Source organism: Bos grunniens, chromosome 23, assembly GCF_055505025.1.
Source record: "Bos grunniens cultivar Pamir isolate PY7600 chromosome 23, Bosgru_T2T1.0, whole genome shotgun sequence".
Lineage (NCBI taxonomy): Eukaryota > Metazoa > Chordata > Mammalia > Artiodactyla > Bovidae > Bos > Bos grunniens.
Genome location: NC_141187.1, coordinates 35258164 through 35282678, shown reverse-complemented (window position 1 = coordinate 35282678; position 24515 = coordinate 35258164). Strand labels below are relative to the sequence as shown.

General features: G+C 37.8%; 1 long non-coding RNA gene across 2 annotated transcripts in view; it reads right to left on the bottom strand.

Annotated features, from left to right (window-relative positions):
- The window catches only part of LOC147347610 (uncharacterized), a 462458-nt gene that overhangs the window by 244609 nt on the left and 193334 nt on the right, over positions 1 to 24515 (bottom strand). The window lies entirely within an intron of this gene.

Genomic DNA, 24515 nt, shown 5'->3' with positions numbered 1-24515 from the left:
ATAAAGTACCAACAAGTCAGTTCAGTAGTTACTACCTAAATCTGACCCTCACCACACATGCTCAAAGAAACCCTTACAGATCAACTAGAGGAAGATGGTTCACAGATCTTCAGCATGACTAGAAAACAAAGAACATCAGAAATAAATGATGATTATCATAAGCAAATTCACAAATACCTGTGAGCAGAAAAATAAACAGGAATTATCAGAATATCTATGTTCTGAGACCCCACTCAAACCCTGCAGAAAGCAGGAAGGAATCTGGACAAGCTGTGAAGAGCTGTGAGGGAAACAGAAAACATAAAATGAACTAAAATCACCCTCAGAGGAGGAAGTCCACCCTATGTCTAAAATTTCTGGGAAAAAAGTCCCAGTAGATCAGCACACTGACTTCAAGGAAGGGACATAAAGGTGTGCAGGATTCAAGCAGGCAGCCTTAAAAAGGAGTGTTTCTGGCATTAAAGAAGTACCTTTAGGAGTCTAAATAGTGAAGGGGAAAAAACAAAAGGAGGAAATGTATGCAGCAGGGGAAAAAAAAGGAACCATAAAATAAGATGAATAAGTATCTCCCCTCTCCTCCCCAAAAGAACAATGCACTGAAAACACAGAACTTTGCTAAACTGAGAGAAGACAATCATGAACTATAAGCCCATCCACGAATGCAGAGATGTAAGAAAGCATCATTCATTCCACAGTGATTAGCACACCAGGCTTCCCTGCCGTCCACTCTCTCCTGGAGTTTGTTCAAACTCATGTCCAGCGTGTCGACCCAACCATCATGCTCTGTCGCCCCCTTCTCCTCCTGCCCTCAATATTTCCCAGCATCAGAATCATTTCCAACTATGTACCCCAAATAGGCATTCTCTGGTAAAAGGAAAATATTATTATTGTTGTTTAGTAGCTAAGTTGTGTCCAACTCTTGCAATGCCATGAACCCACCAGGTTCCTCTGTCCATGGGATTCTCCAGGCAAGCATACTGGAGTGGGTTGCCATTTCTGTTAAATCAGAAATACAAAGACTGAGGCCAAAATAGTAAACTGGGAGAAATGAAATTAGAGCTAACAATTCAGGAAAGACGTGGGGATGAAAGTGGCCATTTTAATCAAAAGGAAATTTATGGCTATACATTAAATGGCATTGAGATTAATACCTAAACATTTGAAAACAAATGTAGTTATATCTCCACCTCACTTCTTATACTAAATAAGTCCCAGATAGATTATTACTTTAAGTGTTCATAAACTTATATTAAAAGGAAAGTTGTAGATGTTACTTCCTAAATATCTGAATAAAAAGATTTATAGATTAATGTAAAAATGAAAATATTTACTTAAAAAGCCATAAATGGAATCAAAAGGTAAATTATAAACCAGAAAGATGTTTGCAAAACATATTAGTATATCAGTGTTCCTTTGTATATATCATATCATTGTGTTGAGAGACCCATAGCTGGTGAATAAAATTAAGAGTATGAAGATTCTGGGGGCTTCCCTGGTGGTTCAGCGGTAAAGAATCCACCTGCCAGTGCAGGAGACTCGGGTTCAACCCCTGGGTTGGGAAGATCCCTTGGACAAGGAAATGACAACCCACTCCAGTATTCTTGCCTGGGAAATCCCATGGACAGAGGAGCCTGGTCGGCTGCAGTCCATGGGGTTGCAGAGAGTCAGACACAACTTAGCGACTGAACAACAACAACAAAAAAGGTTGAGATCAGTCCTGGGTGTTCATTGGAGGGACTGATGTTGAAGCTGAAACTCCAATACTTTGGCCACCTGAAGCGGAGAGCTGACTCATTTGAAACGACCCTGATGCTGGGAAAGATTGAGGGCAGGAGGAGAAGGGGACGACAGAGGATGAGATGGTTGGATGGCATCACTGACACGATGGACATGGGTTTGGGTGGACTCCGGGAGTTGGTGATGGACAGGGACGCCTGGCGTGCTGCGATTCATGGGGTCGCAAAGAGTCAGACACGACTGAGCGACTGAACTGAACTGAAGCAAGAGTAATATAAGCATTTTAGGGGGAAAAAAATCACACAATATAATGTAGACGATAAATTATCAGGTTGGGGGCCAGCACCAGACTAAAACAGAGAGCTGTAAAGAGTCAATGGCAATAATTGCAAGTAAGGAATGATAAGGGGCAGAGATAAGTCAATAGTGTTAGAACACAGCATTCTTAGTGATTACACTGGGGGTTCACACTAATATAAACTATCATCTACTTCACAAATAGTTGGGTCAATATGAGGAAACATCAAAACGTATCTTCTGTTTTCATATGGTTAATTTAAAAAACAAAAGGTTAGAATTTTGTCCATGTAGCAGAAAACAGAGGGCCTTATGCAACCAAACTAGAAAAAAATATAGTATGTGGCTCTTGCTAGTCCTTCATACCGCCTCCTTTTGTAATGAATGAATTATTTTGTACAGAAACAAATTCAATGCTGCTTGCTGATACCATAAGTTGAAGTAAAGGAAACCATATGTTTAGCAACACCAAAGGCAACTGTATTTGGTCAGAAACAGAAATGAAAATTACTTTTTGTAAAGCTTACAATATTAATAGCCCAACCTCAAATTGCATATACATTTTTAAATGACAATCTTGACACTATTTGATTAACCCTTCTTAACCCCTTAGATTTTTTTTCACTAATATTCACAACAGACATTCATTACATTGTATAAACCATACACTTAAACCAGATAATGGAAAAGAAGAAAAATTAACTAGGTTTTATAAACAAAGATGAAACATAAATAGCAGTGGTAGCTACAACAATTTGGGGGGAAACATTGTGAACATATTCTCTAAGATGTCTTTTCAACTATTTGCTGTTATGCATTCTGTCAAATATTTGAAACATCCTTTATTTCCTAGCACAACAATCAGTGTCTGTATTTATACTGTCCTCCTTTAAGTAAGCTTAATCTAGTAAATCAAGAAATGATTTGCTCACACCTAACTTTATTCAACTCATGACTACATGTGGCACACAGAAACATCTTAGAAGTTCCTTTCTTCCTATTTCTTTATTCTCAGACTTGTCAACTGTCCCAAATCTGCTCCCCAAACTCCAACAAATCACCTGTTTATCCAGCAAAGATAAGTTTATTAAGCCGGCTGCAGTAAAGAGAGAACACCATTACTCAAAAATGTCTCAGAAGGTTCTTGTCAGGAGCAGATTTCCATAGGACTCTTGGATCTCGACTCACATGATTTAAGGTAGGTCTTTCAGTGTGGGGCCTGGCTCCATCTGGGACTTGGATACACCCATGATGCAATATTTTAGGTAGACACAGTGAGGTTATGGTCTTGAAATAAGCCTTGATGTGTAAATAGGTGTTTGTTAAGTGAGCTGTTTGCCCAGGTGAGCCATCCACTGTCCCGTGCATGGTCTGTTTACCCGGGTGAGATAAGTGTTTGCTCTGATAAACTGGTTTTCAGGAAGTTCCCAAAACATACAGTAAATGTATTCATTGGTTTCATCCTTTTCTTCCTGGGCAAGAATTTCTTGGAATACATGCTAAAGCTATGTTGACATTGGAGGCCTCAGTTGTCATAAATATCATGGGCACATTTCTAGCAGTTATTTATTTCCTTTTAAGAGAAAAGAGAAGGGTGGCAAACTTCTCTTAGTTCTTAAAAACTATTGGATCCAAGAGACACAGAGAAGAATTGGCTCTGCTCCCTCTTGGACCAACTCCATCTGTCACATTTCACATCTCATGTCCCAAACATAACAGACGTTATAAGGCTCAGTATGTCAAAAAATTGTAATCATGAATAGGGACAGAACTGGAGAGGAAAGTACTAGGGAGCTTGATATAAAATTCAGACTCCTAAGAAAACAAATGAGATTTCTTTTATTGCAGTACTCTATCGCCCAGCTTCTAGCATGAGATCATCATGCTTCCAGGGATTCATCCATAGACATCTGGGGAATCATTATTCTGCCTACCCCAATTTACCCTCTGATTTTCAAGATTCATAAGTAAAATGCATTCACCCTATCACAGCATCCTGAGTCTCCATCTGTTCCACAATCAATATTACTACAGTGTGTGTGTGCGCACTAAGTCACTTCAGTCATGTCCAACCCTTTGCACCAGGCTCCTCTGTTCAAGGGATTCTCCAGTCAAGAATATTGGAGGGTGTTGCATGCCCTCCTCCAGGGGGGATCTTCCTCACCCAGGGACCGAACCCACGGCTCTGCACTGGCAGACAGTTTCTTTACCACTAACACCACTGTGATAAATGCCTCCTTAATTGTTTAAGGTAGCTACTTTCCTCTCTAGTGAAAGTGAAAGTGAAGTCGCTCAGTCGTGTCTGACTCTTTGTGACCCATGGACTGTAGCCCACCAAGCTCCTCCGTCCATGGGATTCTCCAGGCAAGAATACGGGAGTGGGTTGCCATTTCCTTCTCCAGGGGATCTTCCCGACCCAGGGATCGAACCCAGGTCTCCCACTGTTGACTGAATAGAAGAGGAGAGAGAATGGAAGAGGACAACATTTTTTTATATATAGATTTTGAATTTAGGCTTTTCAAAGAATCAAAGAAACCATCTTCGGTTTCCTCCACAATATTGCAATGTTTTATCAGAGTGTTTTTCTCTTAATTTCAACAGTACATGGCACCCTAGCAGGTCCCAAGGACCTTCACTCTTACAGAGGGATCAATGTGAGTCTTTATAAACCTGTAGGAGCCAAACAAGTTAAAAACGAAAATGAAATTACCAAATCACCCCCTTTGATAACACTTCAAAATTCAAAGATAGAGAAAATCCACTGTTCTCCAATGTTTAGCTGACTATAATTTCAGCTCATATGTTAACTTGAGGTCAAATTTTGTGGTTAAATTGTGTGTTGCTTCTATTTCCCTCTCCTTTCTTTTTTTAATCTTCTTTTTCCTTCCAATTCTACATTACAGCATCTCTACTTATCTTGTCTTTTAGTTCTAATTCTCCATGGCTCTGTTCTCATACTCGTTTAATGGCTGTCATATAAATTTTTGTGAGTAAATAAGCCTACATGTATACTTATATCTGAGCTAATGATGTTTCCAGTCTGATTATATAGAAAAACACTGGCAAAGGCAGGAATGAAGCTAATTTTTTTTTTTTTCCAGAAAATGTTGGCAGACCGTAAGTTTCTTTTTTTTTTTTTTTTAACTTATCTATAGTTACAAATATGCTTGCTACCCATGTGCCATACAAAACCTATCTAGGTTGTTCCAATTTAAAAAAAAGAAAAAGATGTATAAAATCCCAAATGAGAAAGATTTATAGCAGCACAGCTAAGTGTCCAAACACATCTAGAAATTAGCATTATAAAATAGCTTACACTTCTAAAGCATTTTGCCGCTCACAAAATGGTGAGCACAACTGTGAGTGTTATTAGTTCCCTCTGGATGTGTCAGATGTGCATTTGCTAGCTTTTTATTTGGTCAGACTTTTTTCTCCCTAAGAGTTCCTCCTTGCTGGACATTCCTTTAAAAAAAGTACCTCTGACTACTCTGGTGATTCTTCCCTTCCAGTGGTTGCTTAAAATTAACTTAGTTACCAGATTTTGGTGGTCAACCCCAGATCTTGTGTTACCTTCCTCCTCGTGTTACCTTCCTCCTCTCCAGGTAGTCTCCTTAAAAGGATTCCTTTTAAAATGATCCCAGGTAGTTCCCATTTGGAAATGTCTTAAATTCATTGGAAAAATCACACATCCCTACACCGTTATCAGTAGAAGCACAATTCTCCTTTTCTTTGCTCTGCTGCTTCAAATCCAAACTCCAGGAGAAACATATCAAGTCCTCCAAAAGTCCCCTTGAAACTCTTCTCACCTGCATTGGTTAAGAAAATGTTACTTGTTCCAGACAGTGGAATAAGGGTGAAAATATTTGCATTTCTAGACCTTAACATATCTTCCACAGTCCTTCACAGTCTCTCTTCCCTTCCAACCCTGAATACACAGGCCACATGTTGTAGGAGACAGAACTCTACGATGGAAGAATACTGGATTCCTGTCATCAGTTGGAGAGGAATCACCCAGGATAACCAGTCTATCATGAACATGCATGTTAGACTCTGAGTGAGTTATGCAATTGTATGTTTATTAGCAGAGAAGGCAATGGCACCCCACTCCAGTACTCTTGCCTGGAAAATCCCATGGATGAAAGAGCCTGGTAGGCTGCAATTCATGGGGTCGAAAAGAGTCGGGCACAACTGAGCGACTTCCCTTTCACTTTTCACTTTCATGCATTGGAGAAGGAAATGGCAACCCACTCCAATGTTCTTGCCTGGAGAATCCCAGGTACAGGGGACCCTGGTGGCTGCCGCCTATGGGGTCGCACAGAGTTGGACACGACTGAAGGGACTTAGCAGCAGCAGTGTTTGTTAGAGCAGGTAATCTACCCAAACTAATGCAGACCTATACCCAGAAGTAGAAAGATGCTATAAGAAAAACATAAGATTTGTGGCTTTAATTTATTAGACATGCAAAAGGAAGGCAAGATTGCTAATATAAAAGTGGATATAAAAGTGATCATTTAAGTTATACAGTGACAAAAATGTTGGTAAAAATGTTGCTTATCATACCTTCAAAAGCATACTATGTGCCTACGGAGCTTGCATCTCTAGGTCAAGAGGATGAACAAAAGAAAATGGTGTTTACTGATTGGTACTGACTGTTTATAGCAAACATTTCATGAAAAATTTAAGTCCCACAAAAATAAAATAGGTTCTTAAAAGGAGAAAGAAAGTAGAGTCAAGAAATTTAAACCTTCATAGCATCGAAAAATCTAATTCTTGGCCTCAAACAATAAGGAACAGGATTTTTAAAAGCTTTGAAAGAAAAGGTCTCAGACATTTTAATAGAACAGAGCGATTCAACCTACTGGTAAAACTCATTAACAGTACAATCTTCCCAACAGGTTATTTTAGATAGCCTCAAGGTACCTGCCAATTAGTTGAGAAAGAGATATGAGGGAAAGACAACAAGGAAATCAAGTAGGTTTGCAAACTATGTCTTTGAAAGAACCTTGGGTGTAGCTATTAGTACATATAACTGACTAAAGAAATTAGAGCCATAAAAAGATCAGAATCAACTGTTTTTCAGGAAATTACATTGCCAAAGACATCACAAGCCTAGACTTTAAAAGGTTTTTGATTGTTTAAACAGCAGACAACTTCACCTTCCAAGATTTCTCTACCAGCAAGCAGTTGTTCAGTTCTCTTATATCATTCCTAATTTTCTGTTAGGTCTATCTGCTACTTGGAGAGAGAGTAGCAAAGTACCAAAATATGATTAAAGATTTGTCCATTTCTCCTTCCAGTTATGTCAGTTTTTGCTTCAGGTATTTTTACTCTATGCTGTTAGATGTATACACATTTAGGATTATGTCTTCTTGGTGAACTGATCCCTTTATCATTATATAATGCTCTGCTTTAACTCTAGTAATTTTCTTTTTTTTAGAAATCTATATAAAAATAATACAATTATGTCAGCTTTCTTAAGATTAGGATTTTCTTGACATATCTTTTTATGTGTCATTATATTATAAATGAGTTTCCTGTACACAACATATGTTTTGATTACTTTTTTTCTTTATATCCATCCTGACAATTCCTAGTGTGTTTTTACTATTTATATTTCATATGATTATTGATATGTTTGGACTAGGGCTACCATTTTGTTGTTTGTTTTTGCTTATTTCCTCTGCTTTTCATTGTTTTTCTTACATCCTACTAGTTTATTGTAACATTTATTATAATTCATTTTAATTTATCTATTGCAATTCTAACTGTATCTCTGTGCATACTTTAGTTTGGTGGTCCCTCTGGGATTAATTTTTTACAATAAACTTAGAATCAGTATTCTAACACTTTGTATGGAATGTAGAAACATTTATCACTATAAATATATATATTAATATAGAAATATCCTTTCATTCGCCACCTTTTGTTTTAGTTGTTTTATAGATTACACCTACATATATTAAAAAAAAATCAAACCATGTTTTCAATTTTTCTTTCAATAGTCATAAATATATATTTTCCAGTCAATCCCCCGGATATATGATTATGCTTTTAATAACCATATATATTTTAAAGAACTTAAAGAAGAATGATCTATTATGTTAACCTAAATATTTCCATTTCTATTGTTCTTTATTCATTCCTGATGTTCCAGGCTTTTTTCTGGTATCATATCCCTTCCATCTGAATAACTTACTTAGCAATTTTTTTATTATTTTTTTTTTTACTTTACAATATTGTATTGGTTTTGCCATACATCAACATGCATCCGCCACGGGTGTACACGTGTTCCCCATCCTGAACCCCCCTCCCACCTCCCTCCCCATAAAGCAGGTCAGCAGGCAACAAATTCTATTAGCTTCTCTTCATCTGAGAATGTCTTTATTTTCTCTCAATCCCTAAAGGATATTTTCACTAAATATAAAGTTCTAGCTTAACTGTTCTTTTCTTTCAGCATTTTAAAAACGTCTGCAACATTTTCTTCCAGCTTCCCTGATTTCCAATAAGAAGGTTGTAATCATTTAAATTGCTGGTTGTGTCTATAGGTAATCTATCACTTTTTCTCTAGCTGCTTTCAACGTTTTTTGTTATCTTTAGCTTTTAGCAGTTTGGTTGTAATTTGTAATTTGTCTAGGTATGCATTTTTGTAGATTACCCTATTCCGTTTCTTGAACCTGTAGATGTATGTCTTTCTTCAAATTTGGAATTTTTCAGCCATTATTTCTTAAATATATTTTTTCCAGCAATAAAATATTTCTCATTTCCTTCTAGGATTCCAACCTCATGAATGTTACACCTGTTGCTATTTCCCAAAGGACCATGTTGTTCAGATTAGATTATTTTACTGTCCTCAAGGTCAATGACATCTTTGTCATTTTCATTCTGCTACTGAGCATATCAAATGAGTTTGTATTTGTTACTATATCTTTTTCAGTTCTAAATTTTTCATTAAATTATTCTTCATACCTTTTGTTTGATAAGTCTTTCTATTCTTTTCATATGTTTCAAGAGTGTTGAAGCATTTATGTAACAGCTACTTCAAATTCTTTGTCAGATAACTTTAACCTCTGTGGCATTTCAGTGGTGATTGTTTTAGACTTTCCCGGCCATATATAAACTGAATACTTTCATCCATGATTTTGAGATTCTTCCATTTTGTTGAGTATAACAGTAATTAACTTTTTTTTTTCTTTGCTAAGCACCTTTCCTAGCCACCCTCCCATCCCAGGATATCTTGTTGCACTACTTTATTTAACATTCTTTATTATCTGTATCACTAACTGAAATCATCCATTTATTTTTAAATTTTCAAATAGAATTCATCATTATTTAGAATGTGTTTTTTTTTTTTTGGTGTGTGCTTAGTGAATGATTTATTGATTTTTCTAACTCAAAACAGTTGATTTTTTTAATTTAAATGTATTTATTTTAATTGGAGGCTAATTACTTTACAATATTGTAGAACAGTTTTATACTTACAGAAAAAAATGAGAAGAATGAACCTATTTGCAGGGAAAGAACGCAGACTCAAATGTGGAGAATGAACTTGTGGACACAACAGGGGAAGGAGAGAGTGGGACGAATGGAGAAAATAGATCACCATATATACACTGAAAGTGAAAGTCACTCAGTCGTGTCTGACTCTTTCTGACCCCATGGACTATACAGTCCATGGAATTCTTCAGGCCACAATACTGGAGTAGGTAGCCGTTCACTTCTCTAAGGGATCTTCCCAACCCAGGGATCGAACTCAGGTCTCCTGCACTGCAGGCAGATTCATTACCAGCTGAGCCCCCAGGGAAGCCCATTACCATGTGTAAAATAGATAGCTGGTAAGAAGTTGCTCCATAACACAGGGAGCTCAGCCTGGCACTCTGTGATGACCTGGGGTGGTAGGAAGAGACGGGGGTAGAGGAGGGATGCTCAAAAGGGAGATGACATATGTATTATTATGACTGATTGCATTGTTGTACGCCAGAAACCAACACAACATTGTAAAGCAATTTTCTGCCAATCAAAAATAAGTTACAAATAATAATAATAATAATAAACCCTCACATATATTAAGCTAAAAACAAAGCAAAATAATGAGAAGATAGTACAGAGAGTTCCCATATACCCATCCATTTTATTGATTAGTATCTTACTTTTCATGAATATAACATAATTTGGTAACCCAGTCTCTTGATGACTGATATTTGATACCTCATTCCTTTATATTGCTGAGTTGTGTCCCATTGTATGGATGTACCACAGTTTGTTTTTCCATTTACGTAATGGATATGCTGGTTTTGTTTGTTGTTCTGTTGCTAAGTCACGTCCAACTCTTAACAACCCCATAGACCACAGCATGCCAGGCCCCTCTGTCCCTCACTGTCTCCCAGAGTTTGCTCAAATTCATGTCCATTGAATTGATGATGCTATCTAACCATCTCAACCTCTACCCCTTCTCCTTTTAACAATGATGAATAAAATTGCTATAAACATTCATGGGAAGACTTCTGTGTGACTATACATTGTCTTGACTGTTTCAGATCTCTTTCTTTTCCATATCCACTTTAGAATCAATTTGCTAATAGTCACAAAATAGCCTGCCAGGATTTTGCTTAGGAGTACACTGAATCAGTTAATCAAGTTGGAAATAATAGTCATATTTATGGTATTGAGTTATCCAATCAATCAAGACAGTATATCTCTCCATTTAGTTAGATCTTTTATGATTTCTTTCCTTAGAGTATTGTAAACAAATTTCTTGTCTGAAAACAAATCCTATATGTATTATGTTAGCTAAATATTTCATTTTTAGGTATTACTGTAAATAGTATTTTTTAATTCCAACATTTTAGTGCTAGCATAATGAAAAGCAATTGACCCTTGTATATAGACCTTGTATTAATTATTTGCTATAATTACTGTGACCTTGCTATAATTACTTATTCTAGAAGTTTTTATTTTTTTATATAAATTTATTTATTTTAATTGGAGGCTAATTATTTTACAATATTGTATTGGTTTTGCCATACATTGACATGAATCTGCCACGGGTGTACATGTGTTCCCCATCCTGAAAGTTTTTAAATAGATTATTCGAGATTTTTCTACATAGACAATCATAATGTCATGTGCAGATAAAGATGGTTTATTTTCTTGTGTTGTTTCTTCCCTGCCAATCTATATTTTATTTCTTTTTCTTCTTTTCTTCCTCCTCCTCCTCTTCGTACTTTGTGTGTGTGTGTGTGTGTGTGTGTGTGTGTGTCTTGCTACTCCATCTATGACTTCCAGTACGATGTTGACTAAGAGTAGTGAGACAAAACACCCTTGTTTTCTTCCCAGTCTTGGCAGAAAACACTGAGTCTATAAACTGTGTCAGTTTGAGGAGGTGCCCTGATATTCTTAGTTTGCTAAGATTTTTTTATCCTGAATGTGTTGCATTTTGTCAGATGCTCTATGAATTGATATGATCATATGACTTCTTTGTTGTTGTTCAGTCACTCAGTCATGTCTGACTCTTTGTGACCGCATGGACTGCAGCACGTCAGGCTTCCCTGTACATCACCACTTCCCGGAGCTCGCTAAACTCATGTTCATAGAGACGGTGATGCCATCCAACCATCTTGTCTTCCGCCGTCCCCTTCTCCTCCTGCCTTCAATCTTGCCCAGCATCAGGGTCTTTTCCAATCCCTCAGCTCTTCACATCAGGTGGCCAAAGTATTGGAGCTTCAGCTTCAGCATTGTCCTTCCAATGAATGTTCAGGATTGATTTTCTTTAGGATTGACTGTTCGATCTCCTTGCAGACCAAGGAACTCTCAAGAGTCTTCTCCAGCACCACAGCTCAATGGCATCAATTCTTTGGCACTCAGCCTTCTTTATGGTCCAACTCTCACATCTGGACAGGACTACTTTCTTCTTTAGCCTGTTCATTTGGTAGATTATGTTGATTTTCAAATATTGATCCAAACCAGCCATACATATCTGAAATAAATCCCACTTAATAGTAGCACACACTTCTCTTAGTAGTAGCACAGTTCTAATTCTCCTGTTTGTGGAGGACACTGCGCTATGGCAAAGTAAAGAAGTGGGCCTGGTGGGTTTGTTCTATGGCTGAGACTTGATATAAACAGCTCTAACAAACCCTGCAGCCTCTTTCACTCAGAAGACAAGGAATGATTCACGAGCCAGTTTTAGGGTGTGCGTATTCCCTTTTGTCTTCTACATTCTTAAAAACAATGTCCTCTTCTGCAGAGAACAGTACACACGGCTATTTAAGCCCTGGTCCTCTCTCAACACACTGGAAGGCTGGTGGGTGTGGCTTTTCAGGACACTATATACAAAACTATCAGCTTACGGATGACAAAGGGATAGAACAAAGGTAAAATCTGAGTAAAAGGAGAACCTTTCAACCATGAGATTCTAAGAAAAAGATTGCTATCCGGGAATTTTAATGAATTGGTTTCATCACTGACCCCTGGAAAATGTCAAGTTCCACATTTATATGGAAATGGAAAGACACACTGAGGCTTGTTAGCAGCAGTTTATCACACTGACTGCTGTTATTGTGCTCGTTCTCTCTCTCTTCCTCCCTCTGAGTCTATCTATCTATACATATATACAAACACTCAACCCTTATACCCTCAGATCTGTTTCCTCTGAATCCTGGCAGATGACAACAGTGTTGAAAAATGTGGCCAGGTGGGGCTTCAGAAGAGACCCTGTGTTAAATCATATATGAACCAGCTGAAGACCCACAACGAGGAGCAAATTTGGACACAAGATTTACCACTTCATTTTTAAGTGCTCTCAGTAAGAAAAGTTCCATCAAGTTATCAAATAGGACCTTGAAATAAGTTAAGCTATCCACTGCCTGTTTTCAAATATTGGAGCCTTATTGCATAATAACACCAGTATTAATAATTATACAATTATTACTAATAATACAAGCAGAAATTGTCCCAGTAGACTGCTTCTAGGTCCTAGTCAGCTAGTACTAGCCCATCACAGTAATTTTCTCTCTGTTCAGACACCTATCTCTTATTTCTCTCCAAATTTTCTTTTTATATCTTGCTTTCCCCCCCTGCCATTCTTCAAAGCCTTCTTAATGAAGATTTCACAAGTTTAATAAGGATGTTATCATGAAGCAGGAGGTTTAAAATGAAAGTTTTAAAACCTGCTTCGGTATGCCTGGGCATTTGCATTTTATCCAGACAAAACGCAGCAGTAATAATAGCTACAGGTAAAAGCAGGGAATCTTTTGCCTTTTAGGGGCTTTTAGGATTCCACGTTGCTAAGGCAATCTTCATCACAGTGCATCACAATGGGAGAAGAAGTTGTAACCAGAGCTTGGTCAGTCTAAACAGTGTACAGTACTGTGACCCCAGGTCACATTCTCTATCAGCTGAGGAGAGAAAGTAACCAAAGAGGAAGAAAACACCCCTTGGCAGCTTTGGGGTACTATATGGGCCCTTGAGATAAAGTGAGATGAACTTGGGTGGCTCAGAGACCTGCAACTGAGATGTGGGCAAAGCTATAATGCAGTCCACCCAGGTCCATTAACATTAGGACCATTAAGAAAATATTATGATTAAAATAAAAATATACTGTCCCCAGCTTAGCTTCATCAGCTTCCATGCTAGCAGGGACAGACATTGAGACTTGTAAGTGGCCATTCAAATTATTTGAGGAAAGTGAGGTCTCCACTTGTTAACCAGAACATCACTTTAAGAGATATCGGACAAGAAATAAATCCAGAATTTAAAACAATGATAACAACAACAACAACAAAAAAAACCCTATAGATATAAAAAGACATCTCCCAATCTTGTTCTTGACTGTTCATCTCAGAATAGCAGAACAGAAAGGCTTTTCAAATTTATCTGCCACTTATTTTATACTACAGTACAGTTGAGGCATAGAGAACAGAAGTGATTTGCCCAAGAATATAAGGCCAAATCGAGCTTAGAATCTACGTCTCCTAACTAGAAGGCCAAATATTTTCCTATTTGATGATGAACCATCAAATAGGAAAATATTTGGCCTTCTAGTTAGGAGATGATGATGAACCATATTTAAATATTTAAATATGATGAACCATATTTAAAGAATCTGCATACTGATTCTTCTGAGTTAGAAATAAAAGCATCTTGATCTCGTGCCCACCTACAGACAATCAGGGTATCTCAGAGACCAAGAAGGATGTTAGTTCCCTAGCAGTATAAATTTCCTTCTTCATATATCTAAAATCTCCAGGACACTGGATTCAAAGTTATTAAGGGTCATGTGGTAATTTCTGGTGGTGGGAAAAGCCCACCATACAAATGCCAATATAAAATCTGCATTCCACCCTCCCACCATCCATTCCCAAATGTATAAATGGTATAGAAAGACTTCTGATACAATGGTGTTTTTAAGAGTAGGACATGACTTAGCAACTGAAAAATAACAAAAAATCACTTTCTAAATCATACAGCTTGCTTTGGACTCCCAAATTAACAAAACCATCAAGAAAGTTATTAAATACATCAAATCAACTGTATTCACCACTGTAATTCACCAGAGATTTCCAAAAAGAGTAGTCTATAAGTACTAGAGCCTATTTTCCCAGGGATTGCACAGGTCCATGTAGGCCCAATGCCTTTCTCTCTCCTCATACATCAACCTTTCCCAGTCTTCTTATTACTGTAACAATCTGGAGTCTATAATACTCACTTACAGAGCATCATATTTCTATAAAGAATCCACCTACCAATACAGAACAAACTCTGGGAGACAATGAAGGACAAGGAAGCCTGGCATGCTGCAGCCCATAGGGTCACAGAGTTGGACATGACTTAGCAACTGAAAAACAGCAGCCAACAAAGGAGACACAAGAAAGGTGGGTTCAATCCCTGGGTTGGGAAGATCCCCTGCAGTAGGAAATGGCACCCCACTCCAGTATTCTTGCCTAGGAAATCCCATGGACAGATGAGCCTGGAAGGCTACAGTCCACAGAGTCACAGAGTTGGGCACAACTGAGCAACTGAGTAGAAGGACAAGTACTGCCATAATATCTCTATGAGACATTACAGTGAGCCCAGGAGCCTAGTAACATGCTTTCAATCTCATCTCCATGCTCTTTGGACATATTTCCGTAGTTCAGTTCAGCTCAGTTCAGTCGCTCAGTCGTGTCCGATTCTCTGCGACCCCATGAATCGCAGCACGCCAGGCCTTCCTGTCCATCACTAATTCCCGGAGTTCACTCAAACTCATGTCCATCAAGTCGGTGATGCCATCCAGCCATCTCATCCTCTGTCATCCCCTTCTCCTCCTGCCCCCAATCCCTCCCAGCATCAGAGTCTTTTCCAATGAGTCAACTCTTCGCATAAGATGGCCAAAATACTGGAGTTTCAGCTTTAGCATCATTCCTTCCAAAGAAATCCCAGGGCTGATCTTCAGAATGGACTGGTTGGATCTCCTTACAGTCCAAGGGACTCTCAGGAGTCTTCTCCAACCCCACAGTTCAAAAGCATCAATTCTTTGGCGCTCAGCTTTCTTCACAATCCAACTCTCACATCCATACAGGACCACTGGATAAACCATAGCCTTGACTAGATGGACTTTTGTTGGTAAAGTAATGTCTCTGCTTTTCAATATGCTATCTAGGTTGGTCATAACTTTTCTTCCAAGGAGTAAGCGTCTTTTAATTTCATGGCTGCAGTCACCATCTGCAGTGATTTTGGAGCCCCAAAAAAATAAAGTCTGACACTGTTTCCCCATCCATATCCAACTAAATAACCACTGCAGTTAATTTAAACATTTAGAAACTGTTTTTTCTATGTTGTCATTGTTTTTTGTCTTCTTATGAGTCCAGATCTCTTCTGCCTGGCTAAGTCTGCCTTACTTATATGACTTCTCTTCCCCATAAACCAAGCCCCCCCAAAAAAGAGTAACTGTGGTCTCCTAATGAATCTCTGTATATCCCAAAATGGCGAACTGATTCTAGTTTGGGGGAAACATTAAAAAAAAAAAAAAAAAAAGACTTTGTATTCTGGACTAAAAGCAGAAGGAAAAAGAATTTAGAGAGAAGGAAAAAAAGAGTAGGAATACCATGAGGATAAAAGCGCTGACAGTTGGTTTCTCTTTTGTAATGCAAGTGACTGACTGCAAAGACTTACACACTGCTTAGACTTACAGATTTACAGACTGCTGTCTTGATAAACGCATTGCCAGCCTCAGAACAGATAGAAAGTCAGGCCAATCCCACCCACGCTGACCCGAGCAGGCAGGCTCTTTTGTTTTAGAGATCTCTGCTGATTTCTGAAACTGATCATTTAAGCCACTTGTTCTTTCTCTTCCCACTCCTATGTTTTAAATTACTCAGCCATTAAAAAGAATACATTTGAATCAGTTCTAATGAGGTGGATGAAACTGGAGCCTATTATACAGAGTGAAGTAAGCCAGAAAGAAAAACACCAATACAGTATACTAACGCATATATATGGAATTTAGAAAGATGGTAACAATAACCCTGTATATGAGACAGCAAAAGAGACACTGATGTATAGATCAGTCTTTTGGACTCTGTGGGAGAGGGAGAGGGTGGGATGATTTGGGAGAATGGCATTGAAACATGTATAATATCATGTATGAAACGAGTCGCCAGTCCAGGTTCGATGCACAATACTGGATGCTTGGGGCTGGTGCACTGGGACGACCCAGAGGGATGGTATGCGGAGGGAGGAGGGAGGAGGGTCAAGATGGGGAACACGTGTATACCTGTGGCAGATGCATGTTGATACATGGCAAAACCAATACAATATTGTAAAGTTAAAAAAAAAATAAAATATATATAAAAAAAAAAATACATAAATAAATTCACCAATAAAGAGTAACATTTGAAACCCAGGTCCCCCCACTCTACCCCAGGTCCATGTGCACTCTGTCTCTCTTTCTACCCTTATGTGTCATGTAATTTCCAGGACCTGCAATACATACATACATACATACATATATATATATATATATTTTTTTTTTTTTTACTTTCCTGATGGTTATAGCTGAGGGTATCTTGCAATTATAATAAGAAACAAGGGCCAGTGCAGCTACAACATTGGTTACCAGTAGGCTGAGACCAGCATAAAACAAAAGCATAACCAATGTAGCTCACATCAAGAAAAACTGACAGCAGATTTTCTCAGGAAGCTAAGGGATCATGGACACAGAATGACCTGGCCTTATATACTTAAAAACAAATATCCAGACTGAGAGATCTCCCAGGAATAGACAGACTGACTTATCTTTCAAATGTAGAAGACCAACATTTATCTCTGCTCCAGTACCTTTTAGCTACCTATTCATGTAGGTTTCTCACCTGTTTAAATATAATTTATATCTTGATCCAGCCTTACCAGGTCAGAGAATGAGACAGTTATAACCAACTAGACAATGGGGCTTAGGAGGATGATGTACAAGACACCTTACTGACCTCCACCTACAAAAAGCAAAGCTTACATCTCTAGAGAATAAGAGAAATTAGCTGTCAGATGGTGCCAAGCTGATCACACAAACAAAGGCAATACGAGTCTTCCACTGTCATTGTAGACGTTGGCCAAGCTGAAAGTCAAGGCTGAAAATTCAATGAAGTGGGCAGTGCATTCCAATGAAAAGCTTTATAATATATTCAAACAAAAGGACCGTCTTCATTAATGTCACTGGTTACTAAGGTAAGTGGCTATGAGTTGGGTTCTTATCTCTCATTGCTCCCAAATAGAACAAAATCTACTGCTAAGGTTTGATTTTTTACTCTAAATTCCAATAGAGTATATCAATGAGATAAATAAGGTCCTAATTTTAAAAATCATAATGAAGTATCTGTTTTTTTTTATAAATGTGCAAATCTTGAAAATAAGGCAAAGGGGGCATTTTATGTTCTAATATCACGTGCTGCAGTCTGTAGGGTCACAAAGAGTCAGACACAACTTAGCAACTCAACAACAACAACCACAAATGCCATTCTGGAAAAACTAACATATCCTCCCACTGATTCTTTAATTAAATCAGGGGACACAGCACTGTTTGACCTGTTGTTTATTATTTATTAGAGCCAACATTTTATGAAGTTACATATTAAGTTACAGACTTTTGTCTGACGGAAATACAAATTATTTCTTTCCAGGAGGAAAAGATAAGCTCAAAGGTTATGGTTTTATTTTCCTGGAGGACTTTAACCAGTCAGACTCCAACTTAGTAAATTTATCTCAATACAACTTTCCTGAGGGACCCACTACTTTTCTTCTATTCATCTTTTGAACCAGGCTTATTTTCATACTGGTTTCCTTGAATATTAATGAAATAAATCTTTGATGCATTTACTCTATATTTGTATGAAAGCTGAGATTTAATTTTTTTAATAATACTTTGACAGTTAGTGGCACTTTAAGTTCTCGGCTATCCTTACGACTCCTGCAATTTTGCATAATGTCAGTATTACATGAGCCATAGTTGCATAGGGAGTTAAAACAGACAACAGAAAGTTGAAAATGTAACAGAAAAATAAATAAAATATTGTGTTTCTAGCTTCTGTAACATGTGTCCCACTCAGATGTACAGAAATGTTGTTTTTACTGAACTCAACTTGCTCACAGCCTCCATTCCTTTTCAGTAGCTGAAAACACTTCATCTTGCCACTTTAAGTCAACTAAGTGTCTTTCAGTTGAAAACAAGAATTGCAGGTAGAATGGGGGCATATGCTCCTAATGTCCTTGGGCTTCTTTAATATTTCTCTAACTGTAAGGTTGTGACCACAAGGACAAATGTCAGTATTCTTGCTTTCCTGTATCTCTCTCCAGTTCCTTTCCTGGCCCCAAATGAGAAAAAAAAAATACAAACAGAACAACTATTCTCTCTTGCCTTGTCCCTTTCTGTAAGTTACTCAACTCTGAATCTCCAGCTTCAGCTCCTTGGAAACCAAATATCTTCTCCTTTCACTAAAAGCCTAGATATTATAAAATGGATATAGATCTTGATTTGGGGCTTCCAAACTGTTTTATTTTAAATATATCCCAAGTACCTATTTTTGAATGTGAAAAAATATTTTAAAAAGGAAAACTGAGGGTCATCTTCCCTCAGTTTCAATGGATTAGGATCTTTGGAAAGAAGAAATTACCTGGAATAAAAAAAATTTTGAGGTAGTTGAAGAAATATCCTACTCTACCTGTGACCTTATAATATAATATAAATGAGGTTTACCTCTCATTCTGAGCTTTCATAGGAAAGATAGCAAATACTAGTGTGTAAGAAACTTGCACACTAGTAGAAATTATGAAAACTGACATACCCTCTGTTTTTCTTTGCTTCACCTTTCCTTCTTTCTGGTATTTGTCTTTTGTTATATTTTCTCATTCAGTTACCTGTCTATGTCCATTTTTATTCTTGTTCCCAATGTTGGTTATTCCTCAGAAATCCTAGGGCCTTAGACTAATGAACATACTCATTATAAAGAACTCAAAGTTAGGAAATTTGTTACATATGAAAAAAAATCTTTGATTTTAGGACCATAGTCCAATAAAAAATAGAAAAATTATTAATTGATTGAAATTAAAGTTTACTATTAAAAACATCAATAAAGATATAAGGTAAATAAATTAGTATTAAGCAAAGTTTTATTAGCATCCATATTCTTTTTTTGCTTATGAAAAAAAGCTTCAGAATCTCCACTTTCTATAGTCTCAAGCTTGTATATAATAAGATACAAAAATTTTATATTCATCAGAATTCCAGTTAGCAAAGAAATTATATGATTTTGCTCTATAGGATGCTGATATCCTAAATTTTAAGACTTTCAACTAATAAATTGAAAATCAAAGGTAAAAATTTAAAGTGAAGGGGATGAAGTGATGACATGGGATGTGGTGTTGCCATGATGTACTGGGGAATTGTGTTTCCCATAATATATGTCCACATCCTAATTCCTTAAGCTTGTGTATATGACCTTATTTGGAAAAGGAGTTTTTGCAAGTATCATTAAATTAAGGTGTTCAAGATGTAGTGATCATGCAGAATTTGGGCCAGACCCCAAATCCAATGGCGGAGGTCCTTACAAGAGAAAAGCAGGAGAGCTGGGAGGCACAGAGACAATGCGAGAGGCCTTTTGAAGACAGAGGCAGAGACTGGAGTCATGCTGCCACAAAACGAACAACACTTGAGAATCATCAGAAGCCGGAAGGAAACTTACCTAGATCCTTCAGCGGGAGTATGGCCCTGCTGATACTTTGATTCAGGTTTCTAATCTCCAGAACTGTGAGAGAATAAATTTCTGTTGTTTTAAGCCACCATCTTTGTGGTACTTTGTTATGGCAAGACTAGGAAACTAATATACAGGCTACTGTTTTATTTTGTTTCACTTCAAATATTCAACTAAATTTGAAATAGCTCCACCAAAAGATGTTAGAGAAGCACTTAAATAGGTAGAAATGTTATCCGTGTGACAATAAGGTTTTTCTTATCACACAAAGCACTGCCTCCACTGGTCCAAATAAGAAAGATTTGTAAATGAAGCCATGTAATTAGGATAAGTGGGTACTTAGAGAAAGAACATGTGAGAGGAAGACACCTTAAAATTAAGACTTTTAGATAATTTTAAGACAAGAAATAAAGTCATAAAACTTTGATCAAGAGAAGAAAGGGTTTAGATATGCTTTCATGACACTGATTTATATGCTATAAAAAGATAATATTAATAGTGCAGGTTTTGAATATGGATAAACCCATTTTTAGACATTTAAAGAAATTCTTTTTAACAAATGTACAACTTTAAATACAAAAGAGAATGCTTTGGGCATAGTTGTACAATGAGAATTATTTTCATTCAGTCATGTTAAATGTAAGCAAGATTTTTTTGGTGGGGAAAATTCAAGATTTAAACCAAAATAAGATTAGAGCATGGGCTTCTCGGGTGGTGCTAGTGGTAAAGAACCTGCCTGCCAATTTAGGAGACATAAGAGACGTGGGTTCAATCCCTGGGTAGGAAGATTCCCTGGAGGAAGGCATGGCCACCTACTTCAGTATTCTTGCCTGGAGAATCCCATAGACAGGAGCCAGGTGGGCTACAGTCCCTAGGGTCACAAAGAGTCAGACACGACTGAAGCAACTGAGCACGCACACATTCAAGAGTTGAGCATGAAGACTCAAAAGCATATTCCAAAGTGCAAATTTTGTTTGAAGCCAGTTGCAGCAGCAAAGGGAAGTATGCCCCAAATCCTTCAGGCGAGTCTTCAGCAGTATGTAAACCAAGAACTTCCAGAGGTACACGCTGGGTTTAGAAGAGGCAGAGAAACCAGAGATCCAATTGCTACATCCATTGTATCACAGAGAAACCAGAGATCCAATTGCTACATCCATTGTATCACTGAGAAACCAAGGGAATTCCACAAAAAAAAAAAAAAAAAAATCTACTTCTTCACTGAGTACACTAAAGTCTTTGACTGTGTGGATCACAACAAATTGTGGAAAATTCTTAAAGAGATAGGAATACCAGACCACCTTACCTGTCTCCTGAGAAATCTGTGTGTGGGTCAGTAAGCAACAGTTAGAGCTTTACATGGAGCAAATGACTGGTTCAAAATTGGGAAGGGAGTGTGCCAAGACTGTATACTGTCATCCTATTTGTTTAACTTACATGCAGAGTACATCATGCAAAATGCCAGACTGGATAAACCACAAGCTGGAATCAAAATGGCCAGGAGAAATACCAATAACCTCAGATATGAAAATGATACCACTCTAATGGCAGAAAGAGGAACCAAAGAGCCTCTTGATGAGGGTGAAAGAGGAGAGTGAAAAAACTGGCTTAAAATTCAACATTCAAAAAACTAAGATCATGGCCTCTGGTCCCATCACTTCATGGCAAATAAATGGGGAAAAAGTGGAAGCAGTGACAGATTTTATTTTCTTAGGCTCCAAAATTACTGCAGTCATGAACTTAAAAGACATTTTCTCTTTGGAAGGAAAGCTATGACAAACCTAGACAGTATATTACAAAGCAAAGACATCACTTTGCTGACAAAGGTCTATATAATCAAAGCTATGGTTTTTCCAGTAGTCATGTACTGATGTGAGAGTTGGATCATAAGGAAGCTGAGCACCAAAGAAACGCCTTCAAATTGTGGTGCTAAAAATGACTCTTCAGAATCCTTTGGACTGGAAGGAAATCAAACTAGTCAATTCTAAAGGAAATCAACCCTGAATGTTCCTTGGAAGGACTGATGCTGAAGTTCCAATACTTTGGCCACCTGATGCAAAGAGTTGACTCATCGGAAAAGACCCTGACGCTGGGAAAGATTGAAGGCAAAAGGAGAAGAGGGCAGCAGAGGATGAGATGGTTAGATAGCATCACCAACTCAATGGGACATGAATTTGAGCAAACTCTGGGAGATGGTGAAGCACAGGGAAGGCTGGCACGCTGCAGTCCATGGGGTTGCAAAGAGTTGGACATGACTTAGCAACTGAACAGCAACAACACCAGCAACAAAAAGTGAAGCATAACTGCATGACGAGAGTGATATCAGATGGCTGGGCAAGAAGCAATATTCAAAGGAAATCAGCAGAGGATGGATAATGGAAACAGAAAATTCGCCATCTTCTTATTCCCACAGTCACCAAAGTCTGACACATTTGCCCCCTTGTTATTTCTGGTCTGAAGGACTTTCTTCTCTTAGGTTGGTTTATATAAAATCAAGCAAAGGATGATGGCCCCTCACTAGACACCAGGAGGGTGACCTAGAACCTGGCAGGTGAGCAGAAAAGGTTTCTGAGGCCACAAAAAGAAGCTACTAGATATAACTCAACCAGTCACACCTTTTCTCAGTACAAAAATACACTGGTTAGAGAAATATAAAGATTATCTACCAAAAAAGGAAACATAAAGTGGATTCATTGAGTTAAATGTTTATCCCTTTTTGCATTCACAAGTGAAGATACAGGTGGGAGGGGATGATAAGATCTATAAATGAAGGTCTAAGCATGTAGCTTTATCTTGTTTTTCATAAATGAGAGAGAGAGTAATGGCACACAGATAAATATATAATTTCTTGAGGGGCAAAGTGAATATTAAAATATTGCAAATAAGGCAATTAAAACTATTCAATTTGACAAAGCACTGGACCCAGTTGAATTGCACCATAATTCATGAGGGAAAAAACAAGAGCAAGGGAAACAGAGAAGCCTTTGGCAAAACTATCTGATAGCTCAATAAGAAAAGAATAAAGGAAGCAATTGCATTTGAGTCACTAATAAGCATTCTTACATTTAAGCCAAACAAAATCATTAAAAGAACTAGTTTTCCCAACTTCAATTACTAAGCACAAAAATAAAGATCCACTCAAATCTATGCATTTGTGATTTACCTAAGGGAACTGGTCTGAACTGGGGAATTTAAGATTTATTTTTATTCAGATTTTAAGGAAACACTGATCATTTCATTAGCATGTTACCTAGTGATAATAAAAGCTCACTAATAAGCAAAGTATCCTAGATCACTCTGGATATGAGAGCTAATGATACTGCATTTCAAAAGCTGATAAAAAATAGTCAACACACATAAACAGTATCACTTAAAAACATCTTTTTGTAGAAATATGTGGTCTTTCCCACAGAAACACCTAATAACCGTTATTACATCGAGTACATTTTTTTACAGAGTAGGATAAAACCATTGAAATTCACACCCTCACGCGACACACAAATCATTTCTCCTTTGCCACTCTCCGCTGTCCCTGACTGGGGCACCCTGGATCATGTGTCTTTCCCTGTGATTCTGGAGTGACAAAACTCAGCCTCATCCCAGCTATGCCACCAAAATGACTAAGCCCGGTCAGGCCTGTAGAGCAAGGGGGTCCTTTGTGTAAGTTCTCCCCAGCATCCCCATCTTTGCTTCTTTTCGTCTCTGTAGCTTTTGTCACCCAGACCTCAGGAGTCTCTCTACTTCCTAACACAGAAATGGTCGAGTACTTGAAAAGCGTGAATGTTTGTGACTGCACCATTCTCATGGGAATTTCTAGTACACCTTGAGCAAAAAGGCACAGGCAGCAACGTGAAGCCAGGCCTACCATGGTCAGATACTCTGTCTAGTTAAAAGAGAACGTAGTGTAGGAACCTAAAAGGAAAGCCTTAAAAAAAGAAAGGAAACATAAAAGAAAAGGTTACGTTAAAGAAGCACAGAGCTAGATCTACCAGGTAATTTAATGAAGGAGTCAGACAAAGCAGAAGAAAACATGTAATGGTCCCTCCCTTCAAATCAGAACTGTCTTAAAAATAGTGCCATCTGCAGTGAGTCACCAGATGAGATCTCCAAGGGTGACTGACCCTTTAGAAAGAGAAAAGGCATGATTTGGTAGATACCTGGAAAACCTCCTCCTGCTCTGAGAGTCAATGGTTCTTTGATTTTCTTATTCAAAGTCAGGTCATGTTCAGAAACTGTCTATGAACAACTATTACTATATTATCCACTTCA